We start from the raw sequence: 17,944 nt of genomic DNA on the forward strand, positions 1-17,944 counted from the left end.
ATGTTGATTCTAAACCTGAATACTATTAAATGCAAATTAATACATGCCAAAAGAGGGGAGAAAAAAAAGAATAAAATCCTTGAACTCAAAGGAAAAATACATGAATCAGAGTTGTGAAAGCTACTCTTTTCTTCCAAGAAGGAATCATATTTCTTGACATGGGGTTTTTGCAGCCATCATTAAAATAACTGTATATTATCCTAATTGGTGATAAAATGTCATTCTCAGGAATTCCTTAAATGTGGGGAACTACACTTCAGAACACTCTGATATGATTTCTCTTTTTGCTGGGGATTAGTGCCATCTTCTCTGTGTGGGAACATCTGACTTTGCCTTCTGACGTATCAGTATATGCCAGATTTCAGTTCTCATGATTTGAAAGCCAAATGAGTTTATGACACTGTATATGCAAATTGAAAATGTGTTAGCAAGGGGGTGACAGAGGTGAATCATTCAACTTGCAGATGTTCCAAAGCATTATAACTTGTCTATGTTAACAAAGAAAACATCATAAGAATTTAAATGATAGGATATGCTAAGGTAGAAAATAATAGTCCTTTTGATTTGTATGACTGGAAACTTATCACACTGAGTTTGCTAGGATGGTGTGTTGGGCTTAAAAAAAAAAAGTAAAATAGGAAAAAAAAAAACCTTGAATGGAACATTTCACTCATAACTGTAACAGATTTATAATTTTTTTTTCTGGCCTCCACCCTCCCTCAAGTTTTCTACATCTGAATTGTATTTTGAATAGAACACAGCTGTGGCCTAAGGATATGTAATCCACACTATCAGAAAAAATAATTCTTTGTGCTTATCTGAGAGTCATAATTTTCTTTTGAAAAACAGAATCTAGGACAGGGATTCTTAACCCTTTTTGCTCCATGGCCCATTTTATGAGTCTGGTAAAACTTATGGGTCCCTCCTCAGAATAATGTTTTTAAATGCATAAAATTAAATGCATAAGATAATAAAAGAAAAATTTTTATTAAAGGACAGTTATCAAAATATTTTAAAAATCAGTTTGCAATTCTTAAACCTAGAACATAAATGTTTAATATAGACAATTACTTGTTTTGGTAACAGTCTATAAAGTGACATCAGAAGACTCCTAAAAATGGGGGAAGAGGGAATTCATTGATATGAAAATGAAGCAAAAACAACTGATGATAGTAAGAGCTCACATTTGTATTGTGCACTGAGATTTACAATAAGCCTTGCAAAATTTACCTCAGGTGTTTGTTAATAGTAATTTCAATTTTCAGGGAAATCTAATCGTGGTCTTACTAGTATTACTAGTACTAGCTAATATTGTGACCATGATGGTATGGGAAGGGATTAAGCATTTAATAGGTGCCTCATGCGTACCATACATTATGCTAAATGCTTTTCAGTTTTTATTTCACTTGTTAGTAAAAGTAATTGTAATTAAGTAAATAAAGTAAAAAAAAGTAAAAATTAATTATTTCAAGTCTCAGTGTCCTCATTTGTATAGTGAGTGGGTTGCAGTCATCAATTTTTCCTAACTCTAAAATATTATGATTCTTTGGTTTTAATTCAACAAGCCTGACTTACATGTAGTGTTTGTTCCCTTTGCACCTGCTTTTTATTTTCACACATCAAGAGCTAAAAGCTGTTTACTGACAGAATCATAGAATTTCAAAGTTCGAAGGCTGTCCAAAAGCATCTAATGCAATACATATTTGGACAAGAATCCCCTCATAACAGGCCTAGCATATGGTCATTCTGTCTTTGCTTGAAGACCACCAGTTAGAAGCCTCCTATTGAAGGCTAATAATTTTTTAAATATCTCTGATTATTAGAAGGACTTTCCTTCCATCAAACATCTAGGTAGTATATGGCACAATGGATAGAGCATTTGAATTTAAGTTAGGAAGACCTCCATAAAAAAATCTGGCCTTAGACATTTTCTAGCTATGACCAAGAACCAATCACTTAATCTGTTTGCCTCAGTTTTCTCATCTATAAGACGGAGATAATAATAGCACTCAGGATTTTTGTGAAGATCAAAGAAGATGATATTTGTAAAGTACTCTGAAAACTTTAAAGTGCTATAAAATGCTAGTTATTATTATTATTAATAAACTCCTAGGTATTTACCATGATTCAAATGGCACACACTACCTCCTGGGGTTATTTTAAGGAGCAAATAAGATGATAAATGTAAGGATCTTAAAACAATTCCTGCCACACAGTTAGTTATTGTTATTATTAAATATGCCAAACCTAGAGATTCAGATGATTCTAGCCTTATAAAAATTAATTATCTGCATTGCTATTCTGTTCTGGTATAAAAACCCATTGAAGTCCACAAGAATAACTGTTTATCTCCTTCTCTCTTCTGAGAGTGATGTCGCTGAGTGTTCATATTGCAAATTTGCTCTCAAATAATATGTATTTGGGAAGAAATTTAGTCTTACCTTTGTCTAGCAGCTGGATCTTTTCTGCTTTTGTATATGAATATATTTGTCCTTCCTCTTTCAGAGTTTTATCTGCTTTATAAATTGAACCCACTTGGGGAGTGTATTTCTTTTTTTTATATAACTTTTTATTGACAGAACGCTTAGGTAATTTTTTACAACATTATCTCTTGCATTCTCTTCTATACCAACTTTTCCCTTCCGTCCCCCCACCCCCTCCCCTAAATGGCAAGCAGTCTTATACATGTAAATATGTTATAGTATTTCCTAGATACAATATATGTGTGCAGAAACGAACAGTTCTCTTGTTGCACAGGAAGAATTGGATTCAGAAGGTAAAAAATAACCTGGGAAGAAAAACAAAAAATGAAAATGCTTACACTCATTTCCCAGTGTTTCTTCTCAGGTTGTAGCTGATTCTGCCCATCATTGATCAATTGGAACTGAGTTAGATCTTCTCTTTGTTGAAGATATCCACTTCCATCAGAATACATCCTCATACAGTATCATTGTTGAAGTGTAAAATGATCTTCTGGTTCTGCTCATTTCACTCAGCATCAGTTGATGTAAGTCTCTCCAGGCCTCTCTGTATTCATCCTGCTGGTCATTTCTTACAAAGCAATAATATTCCATAATATTCATATACCATAATTTACCCAACCATTCTCCAATTCATGGGCATCCATCCATTTTCCAGTTTCTAGCCACTACAAAAAGGGCTGCCACAAACATTTTGGCACATACAGGTCCCTTTCCCTTCTTTACTATTTCTTTGGGATATAAGCCCAGTAGTAATACGTCTGGGTCAAAGGGTATGCACAGTTTGATAACTTTTTGGGCATAATTCCAGATTGCTCTCCAGAATGGTTGGATTCTTTGACAATTCCACCAGAATATGTCAATGTCCCAGTTTTCTTGGAGAGTGTATTTCAAAGTGGATACAGCATTGTGCCTGGAGTCAGGAAGATTCATCTTCCTGAGTTCAAATGTGGCTTCAGACATTAGCTATGTGGTTCCAGACAAGTCACTTCACTCTGTTTGTCTCAGTTTCTTCATCTGTAAAATGAGCTGGAAAAGGAAACTACACTATTATCTCTGCCAAGAAAACCCCAAATGGGGTCACAAAGAATAACAACACCTGAACCATTTGAACAACAGACTTGTATTTGTCTAGTCATTGGGGCATTGACAAGTGTGTGATACCTCACATCTGAGCATCATGACTTTCCATTTGCAGAACTCATGAAATTTAGTGAATCCATGCTAACCAGTCCCCAGCATCCTGTATTTAACCTCAGCTTCTGAGGTCCCCCATCCAATCTATGATTTAAACAACCTATGGGAGAAGCAGAATAGTCATATGTATAAGGAGAAGGATTTATGATACACTTCTCACAAAATTATTCATTGTCAGAAATTTGGTAGGATAATAATATTTTAATAGCTTTAAAAGAAAAAGATTCTGATCTAAAGACTATAACATTTATTTTTAAAAAGAAAAGAAGGCCAGTCTATTTTAGTCTATTTTAGAGAAAGCTGTAGAAGTATCAGGTAATAAGCATCAAACAAATGGGTATGAGCCAAAAGTATTTTGGTATTTTCCAAGTCCTAGAGCACTGCTCCAGTATTATCTCTGAAAATTCTGACTACCTCATGGACTATGACCAACTTGAAAAGGTGATCCATTGGTAATTAAGGAAAAAGAAAATCAACCCCTCAGCCAGGAACCCTGAGCAACTTGGAGAGTATTAAGTGAGTAGGTAGCTTCATAGCAGTGTGACAACTTTCTAAGTGCTGAAATAACAATTTCCTGTTGTTCTGAGCTCAACAGATTTATTTCTGAGAAGCTCAGCAAGGCCTCGAGCCTAGTGAAGTGTGCAGCAGCATCTTTCTTCCCCATGGATATTTGTGACTCTGGTACAGCTGATCGATTTTGGTGTCTTTCAGTCCCTGCAGATTTCAGAAGTTATTAATTCTCATCCATATCTATGTAGTGCAAGATATTCCCAGGACACATCTCAATCCATGACTTGTACCATGTGTCCCAAAAGTCTTAGTGCCGTCTTCAGCTTCAAGAGCTTCTTTAACTAATGGAATCTTGCTATTTTTTATCTCTCTGACTCACATTTTAAAACACATATAAGCAATCAGTCTTATAACCTGTAATTTAATGGGTATTATTTTTTTGCCACAATTCTAAAGTAAATGGAAAAGAATACACTGGAGGGAAACTTATGCAGATAAGATCAAATTAAATCCTCTTTTCCCTCACCATTTTTTTTGAGGACTGGAAGTTTGTTTCATCATTATAACTTTGGGTCATAGAGATGTATTAATGAAGAAAGAGAGCCTTGTATTGGCTTTCAATATATACAAAATGAGAAGGATGTTGATCAACTTATTGAGGAAGTAGAAAGAATTAGATTGGGTAATATAACAATATCTCATCCTCAGAGAAAGTCCCTGCATACCTCCCTTATTTCATGATTCTCCATCCTCTGTACCCAGCTCTTTTGTTACTCTCTAGAATCTAGTTACTTTCTGTTCAGAAATGTGAAGGGACAAAGAAATGTTCACTATATTCCTATGACCTCTATCAATAACTAACTGAACTTCCAGTATGTACCAGGCCAGCCACAAAATGACAATCAACAGAAAAAAATAAAACTGTCAGACCAGATGCTTGTTGATACCATAACTAGCCAGTAATATTCATAGGCCTGTAACCATTTCCAAGGCCCCATTAATATAGCACTTCAGCCCTGGTAATGAAAATGGAAACCTAATTGTTTCTGAAAAAGGGAGAAGTGCCAGAGGAGTATGAATAATGGACATATAGAATGCTGAAGCTTGTCAGAAAGTTTGCAGAAGATAGCCTGGTACAGTGGGAAAGGGATTTAGGATTATAGTTGGAACACCACACTGCCAATCACAACTCTGTCATTCGTTATGTAACCTTATGAAAGTCTCTGAATCTAAGTTTTCTCTGATATAAAATGAACAAAATGAATTAGATGACTCTAAAGATCCTTTCAAGTTCTAAATCTGTGATCCTATGAGCCCTTTATGTTTAAAAAGAAGAGAGAGAGAAAGAAAGAAAGAAAGAAAGAAAGAAAGAAAGAAAGAAAGAAAGAAAGAAAGAAAGAAAGAAAGAAAGAAAGAAAGAAAGAAAGAAAGAAAGAAAGAAAGAAAGAAAAAGAAAGACTTGCGATTTAAAAACTTTTAAAGTTAAAAGTGAGGCTAAAAAGAATGTTGTAATTGACTAAGAGAAAAATAGAAAACCAAGATGAAATTCTTCAGATACATGTATTTCAGTAGCCATCTCAGACTTTTAAGGAGGATCAGAGACCATCTGGACCAGCCTGCACCTGAATGGGAATCCCCTCAATAATATCCATAACGAGTAGTCATCTAGACTCTACTTGGAAGAAATAGTATTTTAGGAAACACAAAGAATTCTTTCTTTATCCTGATCTAAGAGTGTGTGTTTGATTCTTACAGAAAAATAAGATCACAAATAGTATGGAACCTTAGAGGTCATCTATTCCAATGTGTACATAAATAAAAATCTCTTCTAGAATATCCTTAACAATGTTCATTCAGCCTTCACTTTTGAAAATCTCTAGGAATGGGGAAACTCATTATTTCCTGGAATAGTTCATTCCACTTTTGAACAAGAAGATTTTCCTTTCACTGACATATTCTCTCTCTGGAACTTCAATTTCTCTTAAGTTCTGCCCTGTAAAACCAAGCAAAATAAGATTAATCCATTGTCCACATGATAGCTCTTCAAATACTTAAAGATAATTAACTCCATCATTCCTAATTCTTTTCTCAAAGCTGAACATTTCAAAGTCCTTTAAGAAAGTCTCACAGGACATGACATTCAATGATTTTTACCATCACATTCATTTGAATATGCTCTAGTTTATCAATGTTCTTCCTAAAATGTGATTTGTTAAACTGAACACAATACTTTAAATATCTTCTTACACCTTATTCTTCCCTATTTACTTTTTGATCTAGTGATAGATATTAGTCTGTTATTCCTTTAAGAAGACCCTCCATCATCCAACCCAAAGCATTTTCACTGGTCATCCTCCATAGCTGGATTTTTCTCTCTATTCATGTCCATATCTGACTTCTTTCAAGATTCAGCTATAAAATCCCACCTTATGCAGGGAATCTTTCTCTTTCCTCCTTAAACTTTTTGGCATCAGTCAAATTATATCACGTAATTATAAACATGCCCCAAACTGTTTCCACTTCTAGTAATAGATTAGGCTGTTTAGTTTTTTTAGCTTCTGGTAAATAGAATATGTGACGATCTATTATTTTTAGTGACTATCCTAAATGTATTTGTTTGAAGAAAGATTTACTTGGGGAAAACTACTCTCTATGCCATTCCATTCACTTAAAATATGTCCTTGAATTATGCAAAGGAAGCAGTGAAGGAAGAACATTGGGCTTACAGTTCTAAGTTCTGAGTTCAAATCCCAGTTCTGCCTCTTGTTAGTCATGTTAATGAGGAGTGATTTAATCATTCAAATTTTCTGACCTGCCATTCCCACATCTATAAAATGAATTATGTGAATTATTTCCCTAAAGGTTTCTGTGTAAAAATGGAAAATAACCATATCATTGCTGAAGAGCATGTGTGGTGTTTTCTGATGAGAGCAGATCACTAGAGAACTGTTAGTGAATATGTTTCTTCCTATCTGTCATCACCTTAGATACATGCATAATTTCAGTGTTATGTGGCTGAACTGTATCTTCCACCAATATAGTCTTATTTTTTTAATTCAATAGTATTTTATTTTCTTCCCCAGTTACACGTCAAGAAAATGTTTAGCATTCGTTTTAAGATTAAGCTTAAAAAATACAACTATTTTCTTTCCCTTCTTCCTCCTTCCTTTCCCTTCCCTCTTCCAAACATGGTAGTCAATTTGATATAATTTATACGTGTGCTCTCATGTTAAATATATTTTCAAATGACTATTGTTGTTTGTGCTTCATTCTCAAAGAAAACCATGATATCCAGGAAGTGATGCTGTGACGTGCAAATGAATTGTATTTAAGTGAAGGGGGGCTGTGCAAAGTCACTTGCCTCACTCTCTCATCTAGAACCATCTAGGTCCAATGGCCAGATATAGATTAGAATGTCGGGATATGACCCTGGATATAGTGAGAGACATTAGCCTTTTTAAATGTTTCTTTTTATGTTTTTTTTTCCTAATCAATTGGGATTAAGTGATTTGCTCAGGGTCACACAGCCTGGAAGTGTTGAGTGTCTGAGGCCAGATTTGAACTCTGGTCCTCCTAACTTCAGGGCTGGTGCCCTATCCACTGCACCATCTAACTGCCCCTCTTTTTATGTTTTTTAAGTCTTTAAGAAGTCTCAGGTGACTGAAGAAGCCTCTCATTCAGTGATTAAGGCTAAGTAAGAATGAGATGAGGCAAAAAAATAGCCTTTTTCACCTAGTCAAAATAAATAAATAGAATCAATCTGGAAGCAGAAGAACCTCTATTTCTGGCCAAAGCAATAGTTGCTACTCACCATGGTTGGGAAAGAATAAACAGATCAAAAGGTAAATAACACACAAGAAAGAATAAGTGGGAAAAAATTCTTTGATCTACATTCAGAGGCAATCAATTCTTTACCTGGATATGGGCAGCATTTTCCTTTGTGAGTCCTGTGAACTTGTCTTGGATCATCATAGTGCTGAAAAGTTGATTATCACACAATGTTGCTGTGGCTGTGTAATGGTTTCCTGGTTCTGCTCATTTCAGTTTATAGCAGTTCATATAAGTCTTTCCAGGTTTTTTTTTCTGAAATCTGCCTGTTCATCATTTCTTATTGCACAATACTATTTCATTACATTCATATACCACAACTTGTTCAGCCATTCCCCAATTGATGGATCCCTCAATTTCCAATTCTTTGCCATTACAAAAAGGCTGCTATGAATATTTTTGCACATGGGTGTCTTTTTCCCTTTATTATGATCTGTCTGAGAACAATATATATTTTCCCTTGCCTTTTGGATCACTTTAGTTTTGAGTCTTTCAAGATTTACAGGATTACATAATTTCAGAGTTGAAAGGAATCAAACAGAACAAGTGTAATCACTTGCTTAAATAACAAATTTCAAATACTCAAATAGAGCTAAATTATTTTCTTTGAGTCATCTCTTCTCTAGGATAAAAATCCCCAGGTCTTTTAGCTATTTTGGAAATGGCACAAATTCCAAGCAGTTTTGCTGACTATTCTCTTGTCCTTGTCCATACTAAAATGGAGTATAGTATACAGAACTGATTACAATACTCCAGATATGATCTGACTGAGAAAGGGGAATTTTATTAGATTCCTAGAAACAGTAACTCTCTTAATGTGATCCACAATTACATATGCTTTTTTTTTTTTGCTACATGATCATAATGTTGAGCTTTTATTCTATTTAAAATTTTTTTCAGAGAATTTCTTTTTTCAGAATTTTTTTCAGAGAAATTCTTGTTGTTTTGGGTAAAAGATGAAGTTACTGAAGAAACAAAGATTTGAGCATATTAATTTATTAAGCAATGCATTGAAAAAGGCCCTCTTCTCAACTTAAGTCTGAGGCAGAGTTTTTTATACTAAAATCGATTTTTTGCTTTTACCTACCACACTGCCTGACCATGTCTCCTCCATTTTACAATAGTGAAAATGTTTTTTCTGCTCAAGTTTAAGACTTCTATTTCCATAAAATTTCATTAGCCCCATGTTATATGACAATCCATTTGCTATTGTCAGCTGCAAGTGAGAAAATACCATCTGTGGCTTCATTTGATTTTTTAAAAAATATTATTATAAGGTGATCACTCTGAAGGACTTATGATGAAAAATACTATCTGTACCCAAAGAAAGAATTGATTTTTTCAGTATACAGATTGGAACATACTCTTTTTTAAACTTTTTCTTAAGGACTTTTTTTGGGGGGGTGGGAATCTATGTTTTCTGTTTTGCATAACTTCACTCCTGCTTTCTTAATGGTGGCTGGAGGATATGGGAGAGAATCTAAAACTCAAATTTAAAAAAATATATAAAATATGTTTTAATGTGACTAGAGAATAATAAAAATATTTTAAGGTGTTAAAAGAATACTATATGGCTTCATTCCCCACTTCATTGAGGTATCCCAATAGAGATATATTTTCAACTTAATCTTAATAATTAATAACTTCCTTTCATTCTAGACATTAAAAAAGTTCTAAATGTATGTAATTTTGTTATTGGCTAGGTCAGATATATAGACTTTATTAAATGTTTTGCTAAAATTGAGGCAATAATATCTTTAGCATCCCCTTGATCTATTAATTTAGTCACTGTACTCAATCCTCAAAGAAACAAAAATGATAGCAGTCCTTTATTTACATGTAGTTTCCTATATTCACTCACTTTTAAAATATTAATGTAAAAATGGTGCTATGGCATATTAGTGACAATAACTTATATGAAAGAGGAAGTATAAGAGCATTAACAAGAATATGTGACCAAGGATAAGAGGCAGCAGCCCATTACCATGGTAGCAGCCTCCAGTTTAAAAAAAAAAAAAAAAAAAAAACTAGGAAGATTTTCAGTGTATTAGATGGATCCTCTAGAGAAGACTTCAAAGATACAGTCATGAATCATATAGGATGAAAAGACCTGAACAATTTGCAATGTGCAATGGAGTACCCACTCGGAAATCACAGATTCATCTAAGTATATATTCTATTGGAAAAACTTACTCTGACATGATGGAAAACAAGACACTCAAGGTACTTAGGCAGTCTCAAAGTAGGTTACCGCCATAATAGATTTTTAGCTTTAGTTTGTGAATGATCTGTCCATTATCTGTTCTCTGTGAAGCAGTTTTCTTTAGAAATAAAAAACAAACCAATTCCTTAAAATCTTGTGGAGCTGGCTACACACAAGTAAATTGAAAAGGATAAATGGTGAAGAGGTTATTTGAGCCTACATTTTGTCACAAAGAAAAACAAATATTTCCTCACATTGCTGCTTAGTCCTATAGGTAATCTATGAATATAAGGAGAACTCTAAATTCCCCAAACATGTAGGAGATTTTATTCAGCATGCTCAGATGAGAGATCTACTTCTGGTCTCTTCCTTTTATCAATTCATCCTCTGCACTGCTTCCAAATTGATATTTCTGAATAGATGCACTCAACCATGGTATCTCCCCTACTCTAAATCTTCAATCGTACCTATTACCTCTAAGATTAAATACGAAATTATCAGCGTGATAGTTAAGATTATCCTCAATCTGATTCTCACCAACTTTGAAATAGGTTTACATTATTCTCTACTATTCAAATATTCACATGCTCTCTATTTCAGTTGCCTATTTGCTCTTCTCTGTACACAAGCAATCCATCTCTCACCTCAGAGCATGTATCTAAAATGCACTTCGTACTCACCTCTACCTAAACATCCTCCAAGTTATATTCACTCCTACATAAGGGCTTTCCTGATCCTCCCAGTTATTAATGCTTCCTTCCCCTCTGTCTTAGCATTTACTTGAGTAAATATTATATTCTTCTCTTCCATTCCCCCTCAAAGTAAAATGTGCTTAACACAGTGCCTGCCACGTAGTAAGTGTGCAATAAATGTGTCAACAGTTGACTAAGTGAATGAATTATGTGTTAAGGATATTTTCTTTTTTCTTTGAATCCCTAGGGACTTGTACAGTGGCTGTCTGGACTTTTGATTTTGTTGGCATTGAGCACACTGAGTTGAGGACATCAGCAGCAGCACAAGCTAGCAATTGCTCTTCAATTTAGAGTCTTAGACTGGTGATTAAGGTCCCAAGATGTTAAGGAATTTGCCCAGTGTAGAAATGTACTGTTCCAGCAAGTTCTATCTTTGCCATACTTTCTCTTACTCATAGTAGATGCCTATTACATATTTGTTGAATTGAATTGAAGTGAATCAGTTGAAATGCTTCCTAAGGGACTAGTTTTCAGTCTGGAAATCACCTGAAGGTGGTTTGCTCACAAACCTGCTCACAATCCATCTGTATAACCTATACAGTTATCCCAGTGGTCCTTTATCTTTTAGATCCAATAAGCAATGCATCTTCCTCCTGAGATTCTTCCTCAACACTTCAAAGAATCTATTATATTATCAGTTTTGGTAATTCATCTAACAGTGTAGATAGCAACTTTCATAGCATCTTCTCTGGCTTGAATCTTGTCCGTTCCCATGTTGTCTACCCAACATGCAAAAAATCTTCTTCTAGGTTATGTAATATTATATAGACGCCAAATATAACCCTCAGGGTGCTCTTTTTTATTGCTTGCTTTAGCTACATAACTGCCCCAGCTCCTTGGCTGGTTATACACCTGATGCTCCACTTTACTCTGCTTTTGCACCAAACATACAATACACAATGGCAATAGATTTCTGCTTGTGTATAATCACTGTGAACCTTGTCATTGCCTTTCTGGTGATCTGCAATTATATGGCAGTCCATAATTCATATCCATGTATCAATACCAGCAAAATACTGTTACTGTTTAGTACTTCACTTAACACAGTGGTCCTTAATAGATGCCTAAAATGTTTATTGAATGATTATTTTTAAATGAGGTGTTTTTTACATCAGGGAATACACATCTTGTTATATCTAAGAAATTTCAGACTTTCTTAAGATTTTCTTTCATCTTTTTCCACATAAGTCCTTGGGAGAGCATTATTTCTCATATTCTTTTCTTCAGTTTTTCATCTTTTCTGTGAATCCAATTATCTAGAAAATTCAGTTATGTAGAATACCTCATTCCTCAAGGATGATGGATAAATGTAGCAGAGTGATGTAGTTTTGGGAGTAAGGATGATATCTTATTCTTCTACTGCCTCCATTAGACTGTAGGATCCTGAAGGGCAATGACTCCACTCAGTTTCTGTGTGGGAATTGTAGCACATATAACATATACACATGCTTATATACGTGTGTGCTGGCACATTCATAAAATAACATAAGCTCAAAAGCATACATTTAATTTTTAAATTACATCATTTCCTTGCAGAATGATAGTTACCTGTTTAGCATAACATACACCATCCCCTCACTTTAGAACGCTCTGCTGAATTTAATACCAGTTTGCCTGGCAATAACTAAAATGCCTAGGCAAATTAGGGAACAGAAATTCTAGTGGTATATACCAAGTTAATTGTTGCTTTCAAGTGGCTTCTAAATGCTCATTTCATGTGTTGTGTTTTTAACTTTTTTATAAACAGCCTTTAACTATATTGAGCACTATGTAAAAGAATCTGAGCTATTTTTGTCAGCAAACCAAAATCATTCTACAGATATTCAGCACTTTTTTAATAGTTAATAAGCTCTATGGCATAGCGAAAATCTTTGCCATGTATAGCACTTCATCAGAGAAAGGGGAAGCTGGATACTTGGATTCTCCTCAGTTAGCAATTTACTCCCCTGGGTTTATTTCTGAATTTTTCTATTTGGTTCCACTTTACAGCTGTGCTTAGCAAAGAAGCCCAATTTATTTTCCTCCAGAGTGAAATGGCTTTTTTATTGAGGCCGATGAGAAGGCAACTGATTGGTTTATCAAAGGACATTTTGTGAATGGCATCACCATCACATGCTACTTGAGTAAAATCAGCATTAATCTCAAAGCAACCAAAAGGCTGCTTTTAAAAAGTATGGTTCTAATCAGCATAAATCAGATTCAAGGTTATTTATTACTCAGGCCATTGCTTACCCTTTGCAGAGACTGAAAAGAAATTATTCTAGTCTGTGTAAACTGAAAGGATTTTATTTTGTGCTTTGCCACGTTCCTTTTTTGTAGCATAGATATTTTGTACTGATCACCCTGATGAACTGGGGAAAATTGCTTTCCCTTAGGTATAAGGGGAAATATACGTATAGATTGCTTTGTTACACAGAGCTGCTACACCTGGAAGGTTCACATGAGACTTAATCCAAAATAAGCACAAAGTGCCTATTAGTAGCCAGGTTAACCTCTTGTCCATGTGGCTGACATGGTTCAGAAAATCCATTTGATTCATTCATCCAGGGATGATAAGGTATCATGGAACTGACTCACACTAGTCAGAATTTTCAGGATGATGATTTTTAAATCAGAATGCCAATTTTAAAAATTTACACCAGGAGTTTCATCTGGCTTGGCATTCAAAACTCTACAAACAAAACCCTATTACTAGTGGGGAGAGTCACTCAGGTGTCAAAAACCCACCATGGATATGGTAAAGCAAGGGATATGGTGAGGTATTTTCCTATCCCCCCAAATGCCAACATTTCGGCAACTGTGGGGGAAGGATTGTCAAGGGGAATAGTAGGAGGCGTGTTTTCTCACCTTAGCAGACAGGTAACCCTCCCAATTGTCCTTATTTATTTACCAGCCAACCTGCTTCTCCCTTCCCCAAGCCCTTTGGCCATCCTCAGTTCTAACATTATCTCTAGAATGGATTTCTACAGTAACCTGACAATCTGAAACAGATGAAAAAAAAAAACAGCCTTAATATAAGTTTCTAAGACAACACATACCATTTACCATCTCTTGTCCCCATTGTCAACTTTTAGAGGTTACCAGGGATCTCACAACTCTCCTTTTGTCTATCTATCTAACACAGAGCACGGTGCCCTGAGCTAAATAAACCCTGCATAAATGTTCAATAGTGATTATAACAGTTGATCTATTTCCCTTCAAAGAAATATCCTACCCTTTTCTCCTTCACCACTCTAATCAACTGGGTTAGTTCCACCTTATTGTCAGAATCTATAGAGCTACTTGCTTCTCATTCTAATTAGAAGCTGGGAATTTATTTACATTATCTATATTAAATAAACTCCATGATCTATAGCAGCAGATTCTCATTACCTAGTTTTCAAATCTCTGCAAGAACCAGATTATGTAAGCAAAGGCTTGTTTCCCCTGCTACTTACATCTACCTTCTCATCCAGCTCATCCCTGGTCTCCTCTGGCCTTGGTTTCTCCTCTATCCTTATATCTTCCTCTCTTATTAAAATTTTTTTCATATGTTCTTCTTTCTTGCTTCTAGTGATCACTGAAGCCTCGTTTTCTCCATATTTCTAGGTGCTCTGCTGAAAACTCTTTCTCTCTTAGCACCTCATACATAAAACAAGGAAAAGACGTTATCATGCTTCTTGCTCCTCAGTGCTACTCTCAGAACCCCCTTTCCCATCAATTCAATTCAACAAATATTTTTAAATATTTGCGATGTGTGAGTTGTTATGCTAGGTGATAAGAAAACAGAAATAAAATTATTCTACTGGTGAATATAAAATGTACATAAAGAAATGAATATAATACACATTCAAAGAAATACAAACCAATTTATTGTTGATATTGGGGTAAGAAAGTCGAACAACTGGTGATTTAGAGAAGGGTCTCAAACAGGAGGTGAGATCTGACCGCATCTTGAAGAAAGTTGGGGCTTCCAAGAGGCAGAAGTGAGAAAGTGGATGGGGATTTCATTTGGATTTGCCAATTTGATTGGAATGTCATATATAGCAGGTTAATGTGAATTCATTCTATAAACATAGGTTGAATTGGTGCAACCATTTTAGAAAGCAATTAAGAACAATATCTCCAAAGTTATTAAATTGTTGAGATTGTTAAGTCATTTTCAGCAGCATTTTGTGACCCCCTGTGGGTTTGTTTTGGGGTTTTTTGGCAAAAATACTAAAGTAGTTTATTATTCCCTTCTCCAGCTCCTTTTATAGATGAGGACACTGAGGGTTAAGTGACTTTCCCACAGCTACACAATAAGTGTCTGAAGTTGGATTTGAACTCAGGAAGATAAGTCTTCTTGACTCCAAATACAGCAGTTCACATTGTGCAACCTGTTTCCAATTACACTATGCATATCTTTTGATCCAATACAACCACTAGGAATATAGTTCTAACGAGATAAGAAAGAAGCAGAGGGAGGAAATCATATGTACAAAAAAATATAGAATCCCTTTTTGTGGAGCAAAGAAGTTGAGATAGAGTGAGTGCCTACCAATTGGGGAATTACTGAAAACAAATTATAGTATATAAACAAAATGTTAATTTTTGCTTCATGTAATGTATAATATAAGCATAATTTCTTACAGCACATAATTATGGATTTAGAGAAACCTGGGAAGACTTATATGAAGAGATATATAGTGAAGTAATCAGAACCAGATCAATTGATGCAATAATTAAAATAATATAAAGAAAAATGTGTTAGATTTAATAATTCTAATCCATGTAGTAACCAGCTGTAACTTCAAAAGACTGATAAATAATGAGCATGCTTCCAATTTCTTGGCAGAGAAGTGGATGAATTAGAGATGCAGGAAGAGATGTTTTCAGACTCATTCAATGTATGGATTTGTTTTGTTGAATAATATTTACTTTTTATAAGAAAGGACTTCTATTTGGTGGAAGAGAGTTGAGGAGACAGGAGGTAGGTGTGACAACAATACTAAGACAAAACAAACAAACAAAAAACCCAAACCCTGATTCCAATCTATCTCATTACATGGAGAAGTGGTTATACTTTAACATAGATTTTCCCCAATCAACCCAGTCTGAACTTTCTATATAAATTCATTTGAGCCTAGGTCCAGAATCTTTATAGCTAAAACTCTGTACAGGAGTTAGTAAGACAATAAATTGGAAAATTTCTTGATGAAGTAAGAATTCAGAAACTAGAAACTACATGTCACTAAAAAATATTCATATCAAGCTAAGAAAGCCTAATTATACTTATTTTCCTTTGGGATATTCTCTTCTAAAGAAGCCGACAACTTATTTCAAGTTACAGTACCTTCTCATATATGGTTCTGAAGACACATTAACAAGTACTAGTCTCCAACTCTCTTTTTTTAGTACTTACTTTTATCAGTTGTGTTCATTTATTATAATATTTCTTCCTTCCTATTTCATGATGTTACAATTTCCCATTTAACCATTTATCTTATGCTAGATGCATTTTAAACTTAACTCTGGGGAGAGATTTTGGAAATTGCCCTAAATCTCAAGTGCAAAACAGTTACAAATCATAACCTTAATTGGTGGTTAAAAGAAGGACCCTGACAGATGGTTAAAGCCATCTATCATATGTGAAAACATATTTGCCATAATCAATGGGGTCTAATATTCCCAGACTTGGCCATAGGCCCTCTGCATTTTCAGGAGAGCAATTAGCTTTTCTATGTTTATTCTCAGGCTCTCCTACCTAAAGAAATGAATGTTCTGAGAAAGAAAGCCTCCTATCAGTTTCCAAGATGGAAACTTCAGCATGATTTTTGGCATAGCTAGTCGAATTTCTGTTAATTAATTAAGCTATTAACAAGGATTAAGCACCCACTGTGTGCTAGGCAGTGGTACATACAAAGAATGAAAAAAATGACTAATTTTAAGAATCAAATGTTATGTTGAAAATGGCACATATATATAATGAAATATACCTTAAACATGAGTGTTTTTCTGAATGAGTAGTGCTAATTAGAAAAGGGATGAAGAATATTTTTCTCTCTTTAGCTAAGAAAATGTAAAAGGGCAAATTGACACTATTCAATGATTTTTTTTCAACATCACAACTTTTATGTGCTGGAATAAACCTAGCAGGAAATATCTATAAGTTAAAGAGTAGAAATACCTGGAAGTGAAGTAATAAACTTTGGAAAGTTTCATTTCCATGTAATCCATGATTTGACATTCTGAATCTACTGTAGATACTTTCTAAATAAATTATTTTTATTATCCCATTTATATAAGATGGAAATGATGAGTCTTTGACCTTAACTTTTTAAACTACATTGCTTATGCTCTGAATACAGATCCTTACTCTCTGAAAAACAGCCATATCATAAAATGACCTTTATGCTTTTTATCCTAGTTTTGAACACTTTTAGAAATGTTATTGTCAACTCTATTGGAAAAATGATATTGAAATAATATTGTTTGAAATTAGTATGTCAAATGTGATATTTAATAATCCAGCAGCTTTCTATCCTTCTACTTTCAAAGCAGCCTGCCTATATGACCATAGAATGTTAAGGGTGGGAAAAGCTTAGAAATCCTCCAGGCCACTACAGGAAAGTAGTATTTGAAAAACAAATATTTAAAAATAGTTAAAAGAGGTTGTCCATGCTTCTTACCTCTCTAGGATCATAATATATTTAACAATTTTTGACAGAATTTTAACAATTCTGCATCACTTTTGTTTAGATATTTGTGTTCACTTGATAAGAAAGAAAAGCCTAAAGTGGTCCATTTAATACAAAGTATGTGTTCTAATAGAAGTAGTAAAAAGAGGGAATGAATAAGCATTTATTAAGTACCCAATGTATGCTGGGAAATTTACAAATATTATTTCATTTGATCCTGGCCATTATGATCCTCATTCTACAAATGAGGAAACCAAGACAAAAAGGTTAAGTGACTTATCCAGGATCACATAGTTAATAAATAGCTAAGATCAT

General features: G+C 34.4%; 1 protein-coding gene across 11 annotated transcripts in view; it reads left to right on the top strand.

Moving 5' to 3' along the window:
- DLGAP1 (DLG associated protein 1) overlaps window positions 1–17,944 on the top strand; it is a 1,106,389-nt gene that overhangs the window by 494,270 nt on the left and 594,175 nt on the right. The gene's annotated exons all lie outside the window — the stretch shown is intronic.

The sequence above is a fragment of the Sminthopsis crassicaudata genome, chromosome 1 (assembly GCF_048593235.1).
Source record: "Sminthopsis crassicaudata isolate SCR6 chromosome 1, ASM4859323v1, whole genome shotgun sequence".
Classification (NCBI taxonomy): Eukaryota; Metazoa; Chordata; class Mammalia; order Dasyuromorphia; family Dasyuridae; genus Sminthopsis; species Sminthopsis crassicaudata.